Here is a 9,162-nt window from a genome sequence, read left to right on the forward strand (position 1 = left end):
CCTTTCCTGAACTCCTCTGTTTTTAAGGGCTGCTTCCCAAGGAACTGTCTGAATAAGTCTCCTAAATAGGCCAAAGTCTGCCCTCTGGAAATCCAATGTAAAAACCTTATTAGTGCTCCTCCTGACTTCACCAAATATTGAGAATTTCCAACCACCACATCTCTCACCATCCAATCCCTATTTGCAAACATCAGATCTAACACAGATCTCCCCTTGTAGGCTCACCCACCTGCTGTGACAAAAAATTGTCTTCCACCAACCCGAAAAATTTCCTGGACTGCCTCTTTTCAGCTCTATTAAGTTTCCAGTAGATGTCCACCAGGTTGAAATCACCAAAAGAACAAGTGCTGATGATCCAGAAACATTCTCTAGCTGCTTACAGAATGAGTTTTCCACATCTTCTTCCTGGGTGGGTGGACGATAACACACTCCCAGTAGGATGTCAGCCTTGTTGGCCTTCCCCCTAATTCTCACCCATAGACATTCAATTTCATCATCATTAGGTTCAACACCCATAGCAACAAAACCCTCCCTAATATAAAGGGCCACTGCTCCACCTCCTCTCCCTTTCCTGTCTCTCCTGAAGAGCTTGCAGCCATCTAATGCAGCACTCCAGCCACGTGAGCCATCCCACCCTGTTTCTGTGATGACAATTCCATCACAGCTCTGCTGTTGCACCATGGCCTCCAGCTCTTCTTGTTTGTGACCCATGCTGTGTGCACCTCAGCTGGGCTGCTGATTTCACCCCTCACTCAGGCTTACCACCCTTGGGCCTGCTTTCAGACAAACCAGCTACATCTCCCTCCCCCTTCAGACCTAGTTTAAAGCCCTCTCAACAAGTTCTGCCAATTCATGAGCTAAAATTCTTCTGCCCTTACCAGAAAGATGGAGCCCATCTGGTTCCAGCAGGCCAGGTGCTGTAAAAGTCACCCCCTGATTAAAGAATCTGAAATTTTGCCAATGACACCAACCTGTGGGCCACTTGTTGATAATGTGAGCTCTCCTATTGCTTTCACCATTTTTCTCAGACTCCAAAGGGACTGAGGAAAAGAATGTCTGTGCCCCTGTCCTATTAACCACCTGACCCAATGCCCTAAAGTCTCTTTCCATTGCCCTGACACTCCTCTTTTCAATCTCATCACTGCCAGCCTGGGGTATCAGCAGTGGGTAATAATCAGAGGGCAGAATCAGCCCAGTCAGTCTCTCAGGGATATCCCGCACCCGGGCCCCAGGGAGGCAGCAGACCTCTCTGTGGGATGGCTCTGGTTGACATATGGGGCCCTCTGTTCCCCTCAGAAGGGAGTCACACACTGCGATTGCCCTTCTTTCCTTTTTGATGTTAGAGATTGTCCTGGTTTAGGGCAATTTTGGGAGAAAACCTCCGGAAGGAGCCCCCGGAAAGCAAATCCCCACGGTCCCTCCTCCCTGACCTGGTTCGGGAAGACTGTCCTCAGAGACAAGTGAATAAAACCTGTTTATTTAACAAGCAAAACACTCCCCAGCACAAAAGAAAAAATAAAAATAACAACAACAAAAAACCAACATCAAATGACAAAAACTCTTTCACCACTCTGAAGAGATGACAAATTCAGAAAGTCCACTCCTGGGAGTGGTTGCCCAGCTCTCAGTGTCTGGAGCTGGGCTGCCTGCTGCAGATCACAAAATGCAGACTCTCGGTATTTCCTAGGTCCCAGTCTGGAGCAGGAAAGAATGATGTCCAGGAAAGGGAAAGGAAAAAAACAGTCTAAAGAAAAATTTGCAGTGCTTAGCTAAACTAACTAATAAGCAAAAGCAAAGGCAAAAGCAAAAGCAGGAGCAAGAGCAGGAGCAAGAGCAAGCAAGCAACAAAGCAAGCAAGCAAAGCAAGCAAGCCCTCACCTCTCCTAGACAACAGACCATGGGGGGAGGTGAGCCAGCTGATAACAAGACAAAACAAACCTTCACTTTCAGAGTCAGTTCTGAAAGCACAGAACACAATATCAAACATAAACAGAACACACGACTGGGGATACAAGCACCTTGATGTCACCCTAGGACAGAGGTGGTGATCTGTCTCACAGATGAATCATAATTGGGAGGCTCACTGGGCAGATAATTTTCTTCTAAACCATCTGGCTGACTCTCCAGATCCAGGGGATCATACCTAATCTGAAGTGGCACCTGGCTTGGCACAGGGGGTTGGGAGGAATTTTTATGATTGCCTCCTTGAGTAGGTACCCACTGCCACTCCCATCATTGACCAGGTATCCTTGTAAAGCCTGACAGTGGGAGTCATGGGAGACAGCAGGAACCAAGGAGAGCATTGCTGCCCTGCCAGACCTCAAGGAACCAAGGATCCACAGTGACACTGCAGGGCCTTGGGGGACCACGGTGACATTGTGACACTGCAGGGCCGAAGGATCTGAGGGACTTTGTGACACCAAGGGGTCCCATGGAACCAAAGGGACATTGGGACACTGAGAAGCCTCATGGAATCATGGAGACCATTGGGACACTCTGGGGCCTCATGGAACTGTGGTGACACCAAGTTGGCTGGGAGTGTTGATCTGCTGGAGGGTAGGAGGGACAGGGACCTGGACAGACTGGATCCAGGGCCCAAATCCAACAAGGTGAGGTTTAACAAGTCCAAGTGCCGGGTCCTGCACTTTGGCCACAACAAACCTGCAGCGCTACAGGCTGGGGACAGAGTGGCTGGACAGCAGCCAGGCAGAAAGGGACCTGCAGGGACAGAGGGACAGCAGGCTGGACATGAGCCAGCAGAGTGCCCAGGTGGCCAAGAAGGCCAATGGCTCCTGGCCTGGATCAGGAATGGTGTGGCCAGCAGGAGCAGGGCAGTGATTCTTCCCCTGTGCTGGGCACTGGTTGAGCAGCACCTCAAGTGCTGTGTCCAGTTCCAGAGGCCTGGAAGCCGAGGCGCCTCCAGCTTTGGCTGCTGCCGGGCCGTGCAAGGGCAGGGCCTGGGGGAAGAGTTGCTGCCACACAGCCCCGCCGAGGGCTGAGCCCGGCTGAGCCCGGCACAGCAATCACCTCCTGTGCCTGTGTCCGTGCCTGGCATCGACTTCCTTCCTGCAGCAGGGGCTGGCACCGATGAGCGACTGCTTCCTTCAGGAAATGCTGCTTTCCACAGAACAGGGACAGTGAGAACATACCTGCAGGAGGCTCCAAGGGCTTCACAACTTTATGCAGCCAAGCGAATGGAGAAGGCTTCGCAGCAACCTCATCTAGACTGGAGCACAGATGAGAACATTTTCTATGGTGTGCTGGGATCCCCCTCTTTCTCAGGGAACCGGGCACTGCAAGGCAGCTGGGAAAGGCCGTGGGAGCCAGATGAGAATGGACATGGCCAAAGCTGCACAGGGGCCTGGGGAGCTCTGGGCTGTGGCTCCTGGTGTCACCTGTGGCTCCTGGACACTCTCACATTCTATCCCTGCCTTGTGCAACTTCCCTGGAGGGGAGGCTGGAGCAGCCCAGGGCCCTGGGGGATCTCTCACTGCCACAGCTGAAACTCTTTCAAAAGCACTGGGGAAAACTGCAGCAGGCAGTGCCACAACTATCCCTCTGGCCCTCTGGCTCTCCTGCTTTTGTCACTCCCATCCTACATTCTTCCATCTCTCCATCCCACTTTCCTCTGGGATAAATCCCCAGCCCAAGGGCTCATACCCAGGCCCTCTCAGGACACACTGGAGCCTTGCTCTCCCCCTCTGAATATCCCCCACCATGGGCACCCCGTGCAGTCACTCCCAGGTTTCGGGATGTGTCTCCCATAGAGGGACCCCAGCAGGACTGCTCAGTACCCTGAGTGCCCTGAGCATAACAATTCCTCTGGGCTGTGCCAGCCTTGTCCGGGCTGTGCCCGCACTGCCAAGCAGCAGAGAAGGCAGCTCAAGGCTCAGCAGGGCTCAGGCCCAGAGGCACAGCAATTACCTCCTGTGACTGTGCCTGGCAGCACCTCCCTTCCTGCAGCAGTGGCTGCCAATGAACCACTGCTTCCTCTGGGAAGCTCAGCCTTCAGCACAGCCTCTCCTTCCATCTCTGGGGAAAGGAAAAGGGACAGCTGGATCAGGTGGGGCTGTTCCCCATTGGGAAGGTGGCATCTTCAGGAGGCAGTGAATGTCAAAGTAATGGTTAAGAATCAGGAAATCTCTAAAAACTATTTGGGTGGCCATGGCTCATAGTTCTCCAAACAGGTGCCCTTTCTGATCAACCCAGAGAACGGGAAATTGCAGGGTATCTCATCCCCTTGGTGCCATTTGGGCTCCCTTTCAGGTGATAGAAAATGCCTTCCTGCAGAGGCTGGGGAGAAGCTGCAGCCAGCCCAGGCTGGGAAACAGCCCTGCAGGCCGTGAGAGCAGCACTGGGGCAGCGAGGCTGCCATGGATCCCTTCCCACTGTGCCAGGCAGGGCCTGTCCAGATGTGCAGAAAACGTCCCTGGCTGCTGAGTCCCAGGGGAAGCCTGAGGGAAATGCACCCACCACGGCATCTCTCCAGATCACTTAGGATTTGTTCCAGATGTTTGGATTTTTCCAGGGACTTACTCCCTCCTGTAGGTTTGCTCTTTCTTCTCAGGGGACTTTAAGAGAAATATTTCTATTTTCCAGGAATGGATCCCACAAAACCAGAGCTCAGCCTGTGGGGTGAGCAAGGACACATTACTCACCCCTGCAATGGGAGCTGGACTTGTTTGCAGCATCCAGCCATGGAGTAGTAAAAATCCTCCCTGCAGCCCCACCTGTAATGACCAGGAGCACAAAGCAGGGAGAAATTGATAGATTTTAATTAAGACTGAAAGTAGCTGGATTGGGCTTTGTTGACTTTTTTTTTCTTTTTTTAATCACATAGAGGTGATCAGCAACTAAAGCTACTTGACCTTTGCCAAATACAGAGGACAAGGAAACAATCTCTGTAGTTTTTAATACCTAGCTATGCATTCCATTTTCAAACTAGTCACTATCATGTTATTGCACAAGTTTCTGTATAGCTTTAATGTCATCCCTATGGTCTGTACTCAGGAGTCAAGAAGTTTGCTGAAAAAGATTTTGCCACGTCCCTGCCCCAGACCCCTGTCCTCAGCCCCGGCTAGCTCTGCTGCGGGGTGAGTAGGGCGAGTGGAAGCACCCTCCGCTGTACCCGGCAGGGCTTTGGAGAGTGCTTTGTGGGTCCTGAGGTCGCTGCTGATTCCCCCGGCGAGGAAATGAGGAGAGGCACTTGTTGGGGGCATGTTTATGGAGGTCCTGGGGATCCAACAGCATTGGAGGGGGCCAGCCAACAAGTGCAACTCGGGGGTGCTGGCAACATGTTCCATAGGGAGAGGGAGGGGGGCCGATCAGCCAGTGGGGAACAGACAGGAGTGACTCTTGTGGGGATTGACATCTGGGGGATCCAGTGAGGGAAAGACAGGGTAGGGGTCCCAGGACCTCATCCAATCACTCGGTGCCCTGGATGGAAGTTTCCAGAGGTAGGGGAAGGGGCACCGAGTGACAGACAAGGCACTTGGGAGAGGGCAGGGAACTGACTCGGCACCTTCCAGGGAAACCGACACTTGGGGAAAGGCAGGAAAACTCAGGGAGAAACCAATACAGTATGGGGGTATACTGGAACAAACCATGACAGAATAAAGATGTAATAATACATATAAAACCGCAACTCCACATCTCCCTCTTTTTTTTTGTTTAAAAGGAAAGGGAAGAGAGAAGTAAAAATAACCTTTATAATACTAAAGCTAATGACAAATACAACAAAGGCTAACAAAAGTGAAAGTCCAGTTTGAACCAGGGTTTGGACCCAACCAGAGTCCCCATCCTTTGAAAAGAGACCCCAGCCAGTCTGATGATTCTTTCTTGAGATGTGTTATCATAGTCCACACGTTAGCCTGAGGCTGAGGAATAATCCATGCCTGCTGGGGTCTTACGTTGATCATGATGGTGAGAAGGATGAGGCTCAGTGTGGGTGACATCCTGGGTTGGATCTAAACTGGGACAAAATCTGAAAAATAACTTCAAGATACACTAACAATCAGGGTAGGGGAGGTCCAGCTCAAAAGGGAACAAAGAACCAAGGGAACTGGAAAGGGAAGAGGTAGACCCAAAAAGGGAAGATTTTTTCCACCTTCTGAAGGCAGCATGTCCCACCTGAGTACTCTCCGGTTTGGCTTGGGCTTTGGGGACATACGGCCTGACAAATTTGGAGGGGACCCATCTCAGGCCTGAGGGTGTGGAGACACAAGCGTATCCTGGTCCCCAGGTGACTAAGTCATAGGGCCCCTCCTGCCGCCAGGTCTCGGGATCTTTAATGAGGACCGGCAACTTTTCCCTGACCTTGCCCTGCTCGTAGTTGTTAAAGTGCCGAGTGATTGGCGGATTTAAACATTCAAAAGAGCAGTTAAGAAAGTTAATGGTAAAGAGGGCCCGCGCTAATTGAACCTGGTGGGACTCTACCTTCATTACCGGCTGTTGTTGTTTTAACATCTGTTTAAGACTCTGGTGAGTCCTCTCCACCACGGCCTGGCCTGATGGGGAATAGGCGATGCCAGTCTTGTGTTCTATTCCCCATTGCTGTAGGAAGCTGGCGAACTCCTTGGAGGTGTAACCTGGGGCATTATCTGTTTTGATTAATTTGGGACGCCCAGCATAGAGAAAGCCTGTATCAGATGTTTTTCGATATCTGAGGCTTTCTCCCCTGTGTGGGCAGAGGCAAAAACTGCCCCAGAGAAGGTGTCAACGGAGACATGGATGTACTTCATCCTCCCAAAGGAATGGATGTGAGTAATGTCCATCTGCCACACCTCACAGGACTTCAGACCCCTAGGGTTGGCCCCTGCGCTCACCAATGGTAGGGGGAGCGAGTTACAGGACGGGCATGTGGCCACAATGGCCCGAGCCTGGTCTCGGGTAAGGTGGAACTGTCTTACCAGACCTGGTGAATTTTGATGGTAGAGCTGGTGGCTTATTTTAGCCTGTTGGAATTTATCAGGGAGTAGCACCATTTGCACGGGGGCGGCAGCGAGGGAATCGGCACACCTATTGCCCTCGGCCAAGAACCCCAGCAGGTCAGTATGTGACCTGAAGTGCACCACATAGAACGGCTGCTCTCGGTGGGAGACTAACTTAGTTTTGAGAGCAACCTATTCAAGGCATCATTGGAAACACCTTGCAGGATTGCATCCTGCGCTCTAGACACTACACCTGCTACATAAGCCGAATCGGTGACCAAATTAAAAGGGTTCAGAGAACCACTCAAAAGCTCTAACGACGGCGGCCAACTCAGCTATCTGAGGGGAGCCTTCCACCTCAACAACATCTGCCTCCCACCGCTGAGTTTGAGGATCTTTCCAAGTCACCACAGACTTGTGGGACCCTCCGGATGCATCAGTAAAAACTGTTAGGGCTTTCAAGGGTTTCTTGCTCTGAATTCGCTTTGTTGATAGTGTGAATTGAATCTCTGAATTAAAAATTTTGTGGGCCGGTCTCAAAAATGAAATTTTGCCTGTGTAGCTATCTAGAGCAAATTGTAATGGTTCATTTTCCTGTAACAGGTGTTCCAACATAGCCTTTGTGAATTGGCCCGATTGTAATTTAATGGGAACGTGAATTCATTCAAAATCACATCCCGCCAACTCCCGAATCTGCGCTCTAGCCTTGCGGATTAGATCTGCCACCAGCTCTTGTGGTCGTGTCATTCTCTTGGACCGGTGGTGACTTAGGAAAACCCACTCTATGATGGAGAGTGGGTCCCTTTGGTCCTGGTTACCCTTCCCTAGGGTGTCTGTCCACTGAAAGATAACACCGTGGAGGTGTGGCAGTCTGCCCAATATGATGAATTTGAAGGGCAGACCCAGATCGTACCTGTGGGCCTGCCTGGCAGATATTGTCTCCTGAACCCTCTCTAATGTAGCCTTGGCCTCTGGGGTGAGTTCCCTGGGAGAACTAGGCTCTTCCCCCCCTTTCAATAAATCAAAAAGGGGGGCTAGGTCTTCGTTGGTGATAGCTAACCAGGGTCTCACCCAGTTCAAGGATCCACACAGCTGCTGAACATCAGCTAGGGTGCGAATGTTATTTTTGATTGCCAATTTTTGTGGAACAATGGTCCGCTTGTTTATTTCCAAACCAAGGTACCTCCAAGGTGGCATCCGTTGAATTTTATCTGATCGCAGCTCGAACCCCACAGCAACCAACACATCAGTTGTCAGGTTAAGCGCGTATGTAAGTAAATCGCTGTTGGGGGCACAAATGAGTATGTCATCCATGTAATGTTGTATTATCACGCCCTCGGTGGCTGCACGCACAGGGGACAGCAATGAAGAAACGTACCACTGGCACATTGTGGTGGTGTGACAGTTTTACAAGGATTTATAAGGTTTTGGTAATTAAGTTAGAAATTAGTTGTTAGACAGGTCTTGTTGGTATGTTCCATGTGTCCCCTATTCCTCCCTAGAAAGGTTTTTCCCCACCTGCTTGCCACAAAGTTTTCTCGCCACAGGTTTGTCAATCTCCCTCTGTACCTAACAATACCCCTGTCAGTCCAAGTTGTACAGCCCCCTCTCCCTGTCAATCCCTGAAACCACCCCCATTTTCTTCTAGAATGTTCGATGTCAGTCATCCCTGTTCTTGTTAGTATTGGTCCCTGGAAGCCTTTCCCCTCCCTAGGTTCTCCTCATTGGCCCCCTGCACTGATGTAATCCCTTCCTATTGGTTGCACTGTGTTCACCCCCCTCACGCCCACACCCTTTATAATCCCCTGTCAGACCCCAGGTAGAGAGACATCTGTCACTGTCCCGGTTTGGGAGAATAAAAGCTCTGCAGACCTCATACAGGTGTCGGCTCCCTATTCCTTTGCTTTGGATCTTCGTAGCTTTGCTGTGCCTTTGTCACCCACACCGAGGCAATCACTGCCACCCGGTGCTCTAAGTGAGGAGCCGGGGGCAGCCACACTCGTAGTTCCCTCCAGTCACTTGAAGGGGACAAGCTAGCCGGCACAAAAGATCCCTGTGACTGGGCAAGCGAAGGCTACAATCCATGTAATGTTGTATTATCACGCCCTCGGTGGCTGCACGCACAGGGGACAGCAATGAAGAAACGTACCACTGGCAGATAATAGGCCAATTTTTCATGCCTTGTGGTAGACATCTCCAGTGATATCTCTCCATTGGGGTTTCTCGGTTGGTG

Source organism: Lonchura striata, chromosome 34 (genome assembly GCF_046129695.1).
Source record: "Lonchura striata isolate bLonStr1 chromosome 34, bLonStr1.mat, whole genome shotgun sequence".
Lineage (NCBI taxonomy): Eukaryota > Metazoa > Chordata > Aves > Passeriformes > Estrildidae > Lonchura > Lonchura striata.